General features: G+C 42.4%; 1 pseudogene; it reads left to right on the top strand.

The window, feature by feature from the left end:
* The first annotated feature begins 2338 nt into the window (after positions 1-2338).
* LOC127450943 (uncharacterized) lies at positions 2339-14032 on the top strand (annotated as a pseudogene).
* The last annotated feature ends 1336 nt before the right edge of the window (positions 14033-15368 follow it).

The raw sequence follows: 15368 nt of genomic DNA, 5'->3' as shown, positions 1-15368 counted from the left end.
GTTCGTCTAATCCTATCAGTTACATTTCATGGGTATATAAGTGGTCGTTTACCTCGCTCCAGTGACACCTTATCACGCTCTGGAAATATATGAACCAGCGAACAAGTGAATTATTATTGTGTAAGAATTAAAAGTTAAATGAATCAGTCTGCAATGGCTGTGGTTCTGTGATAGTGCTCAACTGAGTGATATTGATGGGTGTGGTATCTTTTCATACCATGATTCATACCATGAAATACCCGTGACGAGGAGGAGGGTGCACGGCCGGCGCTGAGTCCACTAATCAGCGGGAGAGAGAGAGAGATAAAGGGGAGCTGGAGACGCCAGTTCGAGAGATAGAGAGAGAGAGAGAGCGAGAGAGAGAGAGAGAGACACGCGGCCGCTGTGTGTCTATGTGTTTTATGTTATTTTAAGTTGAGTTTATGTCATTAAAGTTTACGTTGACTGTTCTGCTGGTTTCCGCCTCCAATTGCCCATCCCTTACCCGTTGCATTGGTGCTGAAACCCGGGAAGGAGGAGGGATGTGCTGTCATGGAGTCCTTGCTGCTGCCATCCGCCAGGGGAGGAGCCGCGGCTGTCCACTGGGGGACGGAGGAGTTGCTGCCGGTTGCCGGGAGTCAGAGGAACTGCTGCCATCCGTCAGGAAGGGGAGGAGCCTTTCTGTCCACCAGGGGTCGAAGGACTCGCTGCTGTCTGCCAGGGATCGGAGGACTTGCTGCCATCCGCCAGAGGAGGAGCCGTTCCATCCACCAGGGGTCAGAGGCTCGCTGCCATCTGCCCGGGGAGGAGCGGCTGTCATCTGCCAGAGGTGAGGATGAGGGCCAGGCGACAGCATGTCTGGGGACCGGCAAGAAAACTTGCTCTCCCTCTCCTCTCTCTCTTTCTCTGTGTCTCTGATGCTTGCCCTTTCCCTCTCCCCTGTCCCTCCCCTCATCTCTCCCCAGGTTCTCAGAAGGTGGGGTGGACCATCGGCTGGCGGAACGGCAGCGTCTCCCCTCCAGAGATGGGGGGGGGGGGGTAGGCCAGTCCGAATGGTGCCTCTGCCCGAATCGGGCGGGGGGAGGAGTGTGACGAGGAGAAGGGTGTGGCCGGGCCGTGAGGGAGCACAGCTGGCGCTGAGACAACTAATCAGCGGGAGAGAGAGATAAAATGGAGCCAGAGATGCCAGTTCGAGAGAGAGAGAGAGAGAGAGAGAGAGAGAGAGACGGCCGCTGTGTGTGTGCGTCTATGTGTTATGTTGTTTTAAGTTGAGTTTGTCATGAAAGTTTACATTGACTGTTCTGCCGGTTCCTGCCTCCTCCTTGCCCATCCCTTACCCATTACAATACCATAAATATATATATGTATAACCTCCTATACAAAAATCTGTATACATGTATGACCATACAGTATGAACATACACTCACCGACCACTTTATTTCACCTGTACACCTTATTCATGCAATTATCTAATCAGCCAATAGTGTGGCAGCAGCACAATGCATACAATCATGCAGATATGAGCCAGGAGCTTCAGTTAATGTTTACATCAACCATCAGAATGGGGGAAAATGTGATCTCTGTTTGAGAATGATGATTGTTGGTGCCAGACAGGCTGGTTAAAACAGTAAACCAGCAAGTCATATACAAAGAGAAGTCATTTGAGGTGTAATTCTAATATACAATGTTTATATAAAGAGTCAAATATCCAAGATTACAATTCCTTGTCTTTCTACAGGAATGTACCATTTAATTTAAATGATAAAATATTGTAAAAAAAAAAAAAACAAACAAAAAAAAAATTTTCAACTGAACAAAACAATTCAGTCTTCAAATTTAGAAACATCTGCAGTTTTATTTTCCTCAAACAGATTACTTAGTGTTCATACTAGTGCTTACACTTATTCTAAAACAAGAAAAGTGATATGAAGAATCCTGGAATAATCCCAAAAATACCATAAAGTATAGGTTTGTTTGGGCACTATAAATTGCACATTCTCTCTTATGAAAGATCCAGAAAGTAGACGGTTATTTAAAAAGAGGAAAAGGCATAAGATGTTTGAGTTTCTGCAGACGTGATAGAAAAAGAAAAAAAAAAACACAGGATTAAGACACACTTCACAGTTGTAAACTCACAAAATGGAGTCTGTGTAAGAGGGATCGGAGAGAGTAAATGAATGAAATCAATAATGAGTGTCAGGGGTAGGATGGAACAGAGAGAGACTGACATCAGGAGATGTAGACCCCAAACGCAGGAGTTTAAAAAGTAAACTAACTGACCAATACTACAAAACAAAGCAGAGCAAAAATACCAAACATAAAAGTAACTAAGGACACTAAGCACTTAACTTGAACAACGATGATGGATGAAGAAGATCCAAGACAGCAATGTACACTGAAGGGTGTAGCATAAAAAAGACTTGACAAGGAACAACTGAAACTGAGGGGTATATATACAGTTGTGCTCAAAGTTTGCATAACCTTGGAGAATTGGTAATATATGTACCATTTTTAAAGAAAACCTGAGTGAGCAGGCAGAACACATGAACCGCACATTTTAGATGTCCCCAGAGTGGATCGATGATATTAAGGTCAGGAGATTGTGATGGCCACTGAAGAACCTTCACCTTTTTCTGCTGTAACCACTGGAGGGTCAATTTGGCCCTGTGCTAAGCGTCATTGTCATGCTGGAAAGTCCAAGAGCGTCCCATGCACAGCTTTCGTGCAGCAGAATGCAAATTGTCTGCCAGTATTTTCTGATAACATGCTGCATTCATCTTGCCATCAATTTTCACAAGACTCCCTGTGCCTTTAGAGTTCACACCCCCCCAAAACATCAGTGAGCCACCACCATGCTTCACAGTGGGGATGGTATTATTTTCACTATAGGCCTTGTTGACCCCTCTCCAAACATAGTGCTTATGCTTAGCGTCACTCCAAATTACAGTGTGACAGAAGCTGTGAGGCGTGACAAGGTGTTGTCGGGCATATTGTAACCGGGCTTTTTTGTGGCATTGGTGCAGTAAATCTTCTTTCTGGCAACTCGACCATGCGGCTCATTTTTATTCAAGTATCGTCGTATTGTGCTCCTTGAAACAACCACACCATCTTTTTCCAGAGCAGCCTGTATTTCTCCTGAGGTTACCTGTAGGTTTTTCTTTGTATCCCGAACAATTCTGGCAGTTGTGGCTGAAATCTTTCTTGGTCTACCTGACCTTGGCTTGGTTTCAAGAGATCCCTGTATTTTCCACTTCTTAATAAGTGATTGAACAGTACTGACTGGCATTTCCAGTGCATCCACGTGAGAGCTAACAAACTCATTGACTATTTATACACAGACACTAATTGCAATTTAAAAAGCCACAGGTGTGGGAAATTAACCTTAAATTGCCATTTAAACCTGTGTGTGTCACCTTGTGTGTCTGTAACAAGGCCAAACATTCAAGGGTATGTAAACTTTTGATCAGGGCCATTTGGGTGATTTCTGTTATCATTATGATTTAAAAAGGAGCCAGACAACTATGTGATAAAAAATGGCTTCATATGATCACTATCTTTAAATAAAAGACATTTTTTTGCATGATCAGTCATATTTTCAAAATCAATGCCAAAATTTCACAATTTCTGCCAGGGTATGCAACTTTTGAGCACAACTGTATATATATATATATATATATATATATATATATATATATATATATATATATATATATACACGTAAACCTATTACATGTATTCCGTTTACCATTTATTGCGAGCCAGGCCCTCTTGTCCAATATCAGTGTCTGACCTCACAAATGCTCTTCTGGAAGAATGGGCAAAAATTCCAACAGACACACTCCAGAATCTTGTAGAAAGCCTTCCCAGAAGAGTGGAAGTTGTTATAGCTGCAAAGGGGGGGACCAACTCGATATTAATGCCTATGGATTTAGAATGGGATGTCATAAAAGCTCCTGTAGGTGTAATGTGTAGTCCCAATACTTTTGTCCATATAGTGTATATATATATAAATATATACAGGGTTGGGGAGTAACAGAATACATGTAACGGGATTACGTATTTAAAATACAAAATATAAGTAACTGTATTCCACTACAGTTACAGTTTTAATCATTGGTAATTAGAATACAGTTACATTCAAAAAGTATTTTGATTACTGAAGTGATTACATTGCATTTTATTGTCATTTGTTTCATTTAATATTTAGTCCTTTCAGATGGAAAACATTTATACATATAAATGATGCGATTCAAAGTGCATTTGAACAGCGGTGAAACACTTTCTTATGATGTGTTACATTCATACGAGCAGACAGAGAATAAGTTTGAAGTAAGTTTGGAGCAGAAGAAATAGAAATAAACCTTGTGTAAATTGTCAGCTTTACGCTAAGCTAAAATGCTATTTCTACCCATTTTACATGCACGTCACCAGGCATGATCATATTTTTTTATAAAGAAAATTAATGTTGGATCATAATTTTTTTTCTAAGACCTTTGATATTGGGGCAAAAATCGTATTCTTGATAATAATTTTTGTACTGTTGTCCTGTAAAAATATCAAAAAATCCTTATATATATATATATATATATATATATATATATATATATATATATATATATATATATACACACACACACACACACAGAACACTAATGATCAGGAATAGGGAACAGGTGTGTGTGGTTAGAAGTCCGGGGAGGTGCTTCTGGGAAATGTAATGCGGGGAGAGACTGGGTAGTGTGACAAGACGGACCAAATATATCTTTTCCTCATTACGCTTCACTTCACTGCAGGTGAGGCCAGCATTTTTATTTTACTCTTTTATTGTGGAAGTATCTGAGTGAGATAAATAATTGAGCAATGGCAGTATTTTTGCGGTAGTGCTGATTCAAGTGATTGACAGAGCCTCCTCATATGATATCATGACCATATTTGTGAAAAAAGATTTGTTACATAGATTGCAAACAAAGAGAAAGCATTTTAGAATAAAGTTTGTCTCTTAATACTCGCTCAAAACAAAATAAAACCTGAAGCCAATAAGAGGTTAATATAGAATCTCAAGTAACTATTTACAAATCAAATGCATTGAACATTGTATGGGAAAATAAAAAAGAAAGACTGTAGTCCATTCCATGTCTGAATGACACCTGCAGAGCAAGGTTATTATGGTAAACTAAAACTAAATCTAAATCTAAATGTAAAAAAAAAAAAAACATTGTAAACTGAAACCCCCCCCCCCCCAAAAAAAAAACAATTGGAATACTAAAATAAAATAAAAAATCATGTCTCTGAAACTAACTGAAATAAAATAAAAATAATCTTGAATAAGATTTATGGCGTTTTCTGGCTCATTTGGAGCATTTGTTTCTGAACCTGACAAGTTTTCTTCCTTGGTTCGGTTCGTTTAGGCATGAACACTGCAATCGCACTCGGATCCGCACCAAAACAATCGGTCTGAGACCGCCTGAACGAGGTGGTCTTGGAACGATTGCAAACGATCTCTGAACCAGTTCGCTTGTGGTGAGAATGCAAACCGACCCAACGGACCAATGAACCAAACAATATCCCTATAAAAACCATGAACATAACTGAGGGATCTTTGGAGAAGATATCTGTAGATCAGCATTTATCTGTAATTCATCATCAAAATTCACATTTTGGCAACTATATTAAATATAATTGCACATTTAAAATAGGAGCTGTTTTATAATACCTGAGGTAATTTTAGTACGATCGTTTCTCTCTTTTGGATAGCAGCAGAACACGGGTAGGATGGCGTTAGCAAATTTTTGACAAATAAATTTTTTTTTTTACTCTGCTGCCTTGTGTGTGTGTGTGCGTGTGAGAGAGGAAGAGAGACCCCTGGCCAGGGCCCAGGAAGCTGCTACACCCCTGGTAGAATGGGCTCGTAGCCCTACCGGGGGCGGCATGTCCTGGGCGTGATATGCCATAGTTATGGCGTCAATGAGCCAGTGGGCGATCCTCTGCTTGGAGACAGCGCTTCCTTTCCACTGTGCACCAAAGCAGACAAAGAGCTGCTCAGAGATCCTAAAGCTCTGCGTGTGATCCAAATAGATGCGTAAAGCGCGCACCGGACACAGCAACGACAGGGCTGGGTCTGCCTCCTTCTGGGGCAGTGCTTGCAGGTTCACCACCTGGTCCCTAAAAGGGGTGGTGGGAACCTTGGGCACATAGCCTGGTCGGGGTCTCAGAATCACGTGAGAGTAACCCGGACCGAACTCCAGGCACGTTTCGCTGGCAGAGAACGCTTGCAGGTCTCCTACCCTCTTGATGGAAGTGAGCGCAGTCAGGAGGGCAGTCTTCAAGGAGAGTGCCTTAAGCTCGGCTGACTGCAAAGGCTCAAAGGGGGCTCTCTGTAGACCCTGAAGAACTACAGAGAGGTCCCATGAGGGAACGAGGTGCGGTCTGGAGGGATTCAGCCTCCTGGCGCCTCATAGGAACCTGATGATCAGGTCGTGCTTCCCTAAGAACTTACCGTCGACTGCGTCGTGGTGTGCTGCTATGGCGGCAACGTACACCTTAAAGGTGGAAGGGGACAGCCTCCCTTCCAACCTCTCCTGCAGGAAGGAAAGCACTGATCCGACTGCGCATCTCTGGGGGTCTTCCCGTTGGAAAGAACACCACTTAGCGAACAAATGCCACTTAAAGGCATACAGGCGCCTCATAGAGGGGGCCCTAGCCTGAGTGATCGTGTCTACCAACGCAGGCGGTAGACTGCTTAGGTCTTCCGCGTCCCGTCCAGGGGTCAGACATGGAGATTCCAGAGGTCTGGTCGCGGGTGCCAGAGGGTGCCCCGTCCCTGAGAAAGAAGGTCCTTCCTCAGGGAATTTGCAAGGGGGGGGGGGCTGTCACGAGGAGCATGAGGTCCGAGAACCATGTCTGGGTGGGCCAGTAGGGTGCTACCAGGACGACCTGCTCCTCATCCTCCCTGACCTTGCACAGGGTCTGTGCAAGTAGGCACACTGGGAGAAACGCATATTTGTGCAGGCCAGGGGGCCAGCTGTGTGCCAGCATGTCTATGCCGAGGGGAGCCTCGGTGAGGGCGTACCAGAGCAGGCAGTGGGAGGATTCTTGGGAGGCGAACAGGTCCACCTGTGCCCGTCCGAATCGACTCCAAATCAGCTAGACCACCTGAGGGTGGAGTCTCCACTGCTGTTTTCTGTTTGAACGCCTTCAAACAGGCCAGCACCGAATGGCGCGCTCATTCGTAAGGCGCGCGTCAAAGAGTCCAGCTCCAAACCGAGAAAAGAGATGCTCTGAACCAGGAGGAGCTTGCTCTTTTCCCAGTTGACCCAAAGCCATAGTCGGCTGAGGTGTGAGAGCACCAAGTCCCTGTGTGCGCACAACATGTCTCGAGAGTGAGCTAGGATTAGCCAGTCATCTAGATAGTTGAGAATGAGAATGCCCACCTCCCTTAACGGGGCAAGGGCAGCCTCTGCGACCTTCGTGAAGATGTGAGGAGACAGGGACAGGCCGAAAGGGAGGACTTTGTACTGATACGCCTGACCCTCGAATGTAAACCGCAGGAAGGGTCTGTGTCGAGGAAGGATCAAGACGTGGAAGTACGCGTCCTTCGGGTCTACCGCCGTGAAACAATCTTGATGCCGGACGCTCGCCAGAATGCGTTTTTGCCTCAGCATCTTGAACGGGAGTCTGTGTAAGGCCCGGTTCAGTACTCACAGGTCCAAAATTGGCTGCAACCCACTGCCTTTTTTTGGTACAATGAAGTAGGGGCTGTAAAACCCCTTATTCATCTTGGCTGGAGGGACAGGTTCTATCGCGCCCTTACGTAGGAGGGTAGTGATCTCCGCGTGCAAGGTAGCAGCATTCTCGTTCTTGACCAAGGTGAAGTGAATACCGCTGAACTTGGGCGGGTGCCTGGCGAACTGAATCACATAGCCGAGTCGGACGGTCTGGATCAGCCATCGCGACGGATTGGAAAGTGCAAGCCATGCACCCAAGTTCCGCGCAAGGGGGACCAAGGGGACAACGTTATCGGACGTACCGGCAGGTGGGGCCTCGCGGCGGGGCGGAGCTCGAGATGCCATACCACGTCGTGGCCGCGCTGAGTCTAGGGACATCGAAGCACTTACCTGGCTCCTTGTGACCACCCCCGGAACAGCCTGGGATGGGGGAGGAAGAGGCCTGTCCTCGTAACCCGTGGAGACTGCCACATTGGGGGTGGCTGTGTGCCACACCTGGGCACTCAGGGGCGGAAAGACCACCGCTGGAGCGCCAATCCTGCAAGGAAAAATCTGTGGATGGTAGTCATGATGACGACCATGCACACCGGGTATGTGACCCAGGGAGGAAAGAAACCACTCTTTTGCTGAACTGTTGGTTACCGCAGCCACTTGGGCATGTGGTGAAATCAAACAACAAAAGCATGTGGTGAAATCAAGGCAACAAAAGATTTTCCACCCGGCCCTCCACCGGGGGATGGAGTGGTCTTCTTACCAGCTCCAGGTGAGTGGGTTCCTTCGTCCTTAGGTCGCCTGTCCCAGGGGCGCTTTGATGACCTCCGTGGGTTCTTAGGCGCCGACTGTGAGACGGGTGGCGTCTGCTTCCTGCGGTGGGCTCCACGCCGGGGCCGGGCCAAAGGGGCGGGCTGCGGTGGAGCCGGTGCAGTCACCGCAGGGGGACGCCCTTGGCAACGAGCAGAAGGGGTGCGGGATCTTGAGCCGCGCCGAGGCAGGATGTGCCGGATAGCCTCCGTCTGCTGCTTCACCGCCGAGAACTGCTGGGCAAAGTCCTCGATGGTGTCACCGAATAGGCCAGCCTGGGAAATGGGGGCAGCAAGAAACCGTGTCTTGTTGGCCTCACCCATCTCGACCAGGTTGAGCCAAAGGTGGCACTCCTGGACCACTAATGTGGCCATCGTCCGCCCGAGAGACCGTGCCATGACCTTCATCGCTCGGAGAGCGAGGTCGGTCGCCGAGTGCAGTTCCTGCATCAAATCTGGGGCAGAACTACCCTCGTGCAGTTCTTTCAATGCCTTGGCTTGGTGGACCTGCAGGATAGCCATGGCGTGCAGGGCAGAGGCGGCTTGTCCAGCAGCGCTGTAGGCTTTAGCCGTCAGGGATGATGTGAGCCTACAGGGCTTGGACAGGAGCTTAGGGCATCCATGCCAGGTGGCGGCGCTCTGCAGGCATAGGTGCACCGCGAGCGCCTTATCCACTGGGGGAATCACCATATAGCTCCTGGAGAGCGAGGGAACTGCAGAATCGGGGCCGGGCAGTAAAAGGTGCCTCCCACGATTTCGTCAGCTCCTCATGCACTTCCGGGAAGAAAGGCACTGGAGCGGGGCGTGGCTGCTTTGAGCGGCACCGCGAGCCCAGGAATTCATCAAGCCATGAGGGTTCAGGGGAGAGTGAAGGGTTCCACTCTAACCCGACGCTCGCGGCCGCTCGGGAAAGCATGTCCGTCATTTCGGCATCAGCCTGTGACTGGGCAATCGTCCCTGAGGGGGGGAGCCCAGCTGAGGCTTCTGCGTCCGACTGGACAAGCCCGCTCTCTGATGCTGCACTCGAGAGCTCATCATCTTCGCGGGCTCTGAACAAGAAGCCAGACTCGCCGTGAGACAAGCCGGCGAACTCATCCGGAAGCCAGACTGGGGCAGTCGAGCGTGCTGGGGAATGGGAGGTCCGCGGGGGCATACCCATGACCGCAATGTTGCCATGGTCATGTTCTCGCAATGAGAACATGAACCATCCACAAACGCTGCCTCCGTGTGGGTCGCGCCCAGACACGAAAGACAGCGATCATGACCATCCGAAGTTGAGAGATAACGACCACAACCAGGAATAACACACAATTGGAGAGGCATATTTAAAAAGATGTGTCTTTAAAAAGACGTTCCGTGTGTGCCGCTCTTTTAGAGAAATATACTCTTTTAGAGGAAAAAGCTCTTTCAGAAAATATACTCTCTTTGTTTTCTGTCGAAGCGCCCAGGGGTATTCTCTGCAGTGCACCAGTGCAGAGGAGGGAGAAGCCACTGAAATGCGCTGTCAGATCCAGCAGAGGTGAATGAACAGTAGAATTCAGCTCAATGAGCATGACCGGTTGAATGAGTGGTTGCATACCGGCTCCTTTTATACCCGTATGACCGGGGGAGTGGCACGCAAATACCACTTGCCAATTTTCATTGGCCTTTTATCAAAGACCAGAGGTGTCCCGGGCTCCCAAGAGTGACCCCTAGTGTCACTACATCGAGACAATGTCAAGTGAGTGACAGATAGGGAACTAAAACTAACAAATAACTAACAAACAAAACAAAAACTAAACTAAATTGGAGTGAAAATTTTTTAATTAAACAGAAATAAAAACTAAATTAAAAACTATTATAACCTTGCTGCAGAGCTGTGAGTTAATCAGTCAATCTCAAAGAGTGTCAGATTAGTTCATCTTACACCTGTGACCATTGTTTGAGAAACTTGTTCCCACAACTATGAAAGCAAATCACATTGTATTTCCTTGTTTTCCAAAATGTCAAATGCAAGACTTGATGGTTTATTAATCTGTTTGGTTGCACTTTATTTTAAAGTGTCCTTGTTACAGTGTAATTACACAAGTAATTACTGATTATTACTAATTAACAACATGTACTTACTATAGGTTTAGGGTTAGGGTAAGGGTTTGGTTTAGGAATAGTTGCTTGTAACTACACATAATTTACTGTTATTACTACAGTAATAACATGTAATATGTGTAACAAGGACACATTAAAATAAAGTTTTACTATCTGTTTTATAACTAAAGTTTTAAACAAAAGTTCAGGAGTGTGTTCATATAATCCTGTCAATCATAACACAAAGATAGAGTATATATCTAATTCTGTGAATTAATCATGAATTCCATGCCAATTCAGTTCCAAGTATTCCAGCAGTCGAGTCTTGTGCTTGAGCCCCTCCATTAGGGACAGCAAGCCAAAACTGTGAACTCATGAAACTTTATTAGACTTGAATGCATGTTGAATTATCATTTAGTGATTGCACAGTAATAAAAGATATCACATTTCTGAAATAATAATGTTTGCCTGTGGGCTGTATATTTTCAGGTGGTAAACTAAAAGAAATAACAAGATGCACAGGATGCACAGGTGGCTCAGTCCTTCTGCCCTGCTGCACTGTCCCGCAATCCACAGTTGAAACATGAACCTGGAAGTTTGTGCACAAAGCACACCAATGGATTTATTTTTTTAAAGATGAGATTTACAATGGCAGATTGAAGCTGTTTCATGACAGTTCTCCACCTATTCTGTGTCTTCTCATTTCTGACCTCAGAAAGGAGGACAAAGGAGATTATAGATGTGACAGTCCACAAGGTTTCTATTGATTTTAGGTTACAGATAAAAGGTAAATGGAACATTTTTGCATGAAATACTTATTGCCTAAAATGCATAAGAAATTAGTTTTATTGGCACATTGCTTTTTCAGTCTGAATTGTTCATGTGATAATGCCTAGTTGCATAGTGTCCTTTTATAATCCAAGAAATTTGGTCCTTGCAATGTAATTTCCGAATCTCTAAAAGAGTCTTTTTTTCTTAAGTTTATTATTTGATTGCAGTTAAAAATTAAATATCAGTATAACTTTTATAAATGTGTCATCAGGGTGTAGTCTGGTTCAGAAAGAACTGTTGTATGAGGTGCCCTGCTCCTGTGCAGAGATTCATGCTAAAGCAGACTAACTTATATGGACATACAAACACCACCACACAAAACCTGAAGAAATTAACCTAAATGAACAGAGTGAGATACACAGGGGAAAAGTCAATCTATTAAATACAGCCTCTCCAATAAATCTCTCTCTACTCATATCAGATCTGACTAAAGAGCACCAAGTAGAATATCATTGCCTTGTGTTTCAACAAAATGTCAAAATCAAACTTAATGTTGAATGTAATATTCTTCTGAGTGTTGCTGGTGCTTTGATTTATCTTTGATAAACATTTTAGTATTGATGTTATTTATGAAATTTTAAGAAAAAGAGATAAAATTCTACAGTGATATACTGTATGCTGTTCTGTATGATATTATTACTGGCAACTATATTGAGCTCAGAACAGAGAAATCACTTCTTCATTCAGTACCTTTTTATATTTTTTAAAAAGCCAACCTAAAACAACCTATAAGGCAACAGTAAGTAGTACGAAATATCAGGCTTTTGTGTGTTAAATATAATTTCTTACTTTTACTTTGAATGGTAACAAAACTTTGTTGTTGGGGTTTTTATTTTATTTATTTCAAACATATCTTAATGACAGTGTTTTCATTAGTACTGTTACTGGCAATACTGACATATATGATAAATATATGCATGAAAATACATGCACACAACACACATTTAATGATACTGTTATACACTTACATTAAGGATAACCTGCTAAGAAGTATGTCCTCTCAACACTTTCTAAATGTTTTAATGACAAGATAATAAGTGACCTTTTTGTGATTCAGTGCAAAATTAAAGGAATGTTCTGGGTTCAATGCAAGTTAAGCTCAATCAACAACATTTGTGGCATAATATTGATCACCACAGAATAAAATTTTGACTTGCCCCTCCTTTACTTTAAAAAAAAAAAAAAAAAAGCATAAATCTGGGTGTCAGTGAAGCACTTACAATGGAAGTGATTGGGGCCAATTTTTGAACTTAAAAATACTCACTTTTTCAAATGTATAGCCACAAGACATAAACAATGTGTGTGTATACATGATTTTAATGTAATAAAATAATTTACTTACCTTTTCTGTGTAAAGTTATAGGCAATTTTACAACTTTGTTGCCATGACGATGTAATGTCAACAAACCCTAAAACTCTGAAATTACTGTAAAAATTACAATTTAAACAACTTTACAGCTCAAATAACACATGAGTTTTAACAGAATAATTAAAGTGTATTAATAAAATTATAAGCTTCACATTTCTGTGTTTAAACATTCCAAAAATTGGCCACATTCACTTCCATTGTAAGCGCCTTACTGAAACCTCAGTTTTTGCTATTTTTTAAAGAAAAGGTGGAACGAGTCAAAATTAATTTTTGTGGTAATCAACATTATGCCACAAATGCTGTTGATTGAGCTTAACTTGTATTGAACCCGGAGCATTCCTTTAAAGTGAAAAGCAAATGTTTCAGATATTATACACTGGCATTTTCAAATTATTATTAATTATTGATAGATATAAGTCAGTTATCACAGAGAGGTGTATTCATGCAAGCATTTTGAAACTTACTGTTTCAGAACTTAAAAATGAAAAAGTGGTTCTTTCGTAGATGTCAAAAGAATATTAAAATGTTTTATGTCTTTAAAAATCCCACCCCCATTATTTTTGAGAGCAAGTATTATGTAATATTGGACAGTCATTTTGGATAAAAGTTGAAAATAAAAGTAAATGATAATAGAAGTATTCAGCCATACTGTCATTAAATTAGTGATGTGCCTGAAGTTTGGTTGAGTTACTGTCAGTGTTTGACAGTTATCTGGCTAAGATTTTTTTATTTGTTAGGAAGAAGAGCTAAGAAATCAGTTACTAATGGTGTGCTATGCAGAGAAGAGGAGAAACAGGTGTGCACAAACCCATTGTAACTCGCTGTAACCCATTCAGATCACACTGTATTATTTCGATATGTGCCATACTCTGTGTCTGATTTTGAAATACTGTAGAATTCATGGGAGTTTTATGGTTTGCTTGATGTGTCAGCCCATAAGTCACACAAAGTTAGGAATTTGTTTAGGAATTTACAAGCATTATATGAATGTAAGAATGTTTGAGAGAGTGCACCAGTGTATGTGTGTAATTCATAAAGGCACAATTTGAAGAGCAACGTCTGCATCCAGTATATGTGTTCTGATCAAGCCTTCTCTTTCTTCAGGGAGACCTAAAGCCTGGCAGCTTTCAAGAACAAAACATCAAACAGGATGAAAGGTCAAAGTGTATTCAGAATGTGCATATATGTACTGTATGTTTGTGTAAATATAGGTATTTATAACAAAATCTCTCTTGATCTTTTCCTTTCTCTCTAGGATGAGGTGACATTCTACTATTGTGAGTGGTGGTGGTGTAGTGGGCTAAAGCACATAACTGGTTCGATCCCCACAGCCACCACCATTGTGTCCTTGAGCAAGGCACTTGTTATTTCTTTAAGTTTATTTCTGGTTGAAGAGCACAAGAGGGAGACTGTCCTGCTTCTGTAAAGATGTACTTTATTTTTGTCACTAAATTTATTTAATTTACATGTAGTCATTTCTGGGCTGTAATTGACATCAGTGACATCATGAAGCCTTTGCCCCCACTGCCTGAAAAAAAAAAAAAAAAAAAAAAAAAAAAAATCACTGAAAATAATCACTGTAAGCTACAATTTATATGGCATTTATGGTAATGTTTTCTTTTGGTCCAGTATTCCTCCTTGACCCTCCAGTGATTACACCAAATTCTGACCTAGGCTGTGGGATCTTTATTAAATGTACAGTATGTGTTGGGTGTAATGCATTACTAAGTAATTAATTACTGTAATTAAATTACTTTTTCAATGAAAAAAGTAATGGATTACTCTTAATTTTTCAGTAATTTAATTACAGTTACTTCTGATGTAATTGCGTTAAATACTGTATAGACTATAGAACAATATAAAACAATAGTTAATTTAAAATCGAAATTCAACGTCTAATGTTAAAATATGTTTTCTAATTTAACACTGCCCCCTTAAATTCTTTGGCCAGTTCATTAATAATTTATGTGATTTTATATGATTTATTTGCAAGAATTAAAAGAACAATTTCAAGTCTATCCTTGTATTTTTCATCTGGTCGAGGTTGATAAGTGTTTTATAAAGTAATTAGTAATAAGTTATGCAATTAGTTTTCAGACAGAGTAATTAGTACAGTAATCTAATCACACTGTAGAAGATGTAATTAGTAGTTAGTAATTAATTAAATTTTTAGAGTAACTTACCCAAAACTGACAGTATGTAATAATAATTAGGGCTGTGACCTGTTTATTGACAGTTAATTAATTTCACATGTTAATATAGCCCATGAGTGAAAACAGATTTGACTTGCTGTATAGACTCAAACACCAGACTGGATTAATCAGTTCTCTGAACTAATAAATTCACTCAGATTACTTACTAATTAGTTAATCACAGTTTCTTTTTAGTTAATTGTAGCTAGTAACAATACAATGTTAATGTTGTGTTACTCAATTGTTTCTGTGTATTTACCCATTAGTGAAGCAAAAGTATTCTAAGGTGCTATTTTTCTGCGATCGTAAGAAATTGTGAGGACTCGTTCATGACACCTGGTGGCTCAAACGTTCATCGTTCTCGTCTGTGAGTGTGAGAGCGCGCATCGGCAGGATCGAAGTACACCGT

This window comes from Myxocyprinus asiaticus, chromosome 13 (assembly GCF_019703515.2).
Source record: "Myxocyprinus asiaticus isolate MX2 ecotype Aquarium Trade chromosome 13, UBuf_Myxa_2, whole genome shotgun sequence".
Lineage (NCBI taxonomy): Eukaryota > Metazoa > Chordata > Actinopteri > Cypriniformes > Catostomidae > Myxocyprinus > Myxocyprinus asiaticus.
This window is presented reverse-complemented; position numbering and strand designations above follow the sequence as displayed.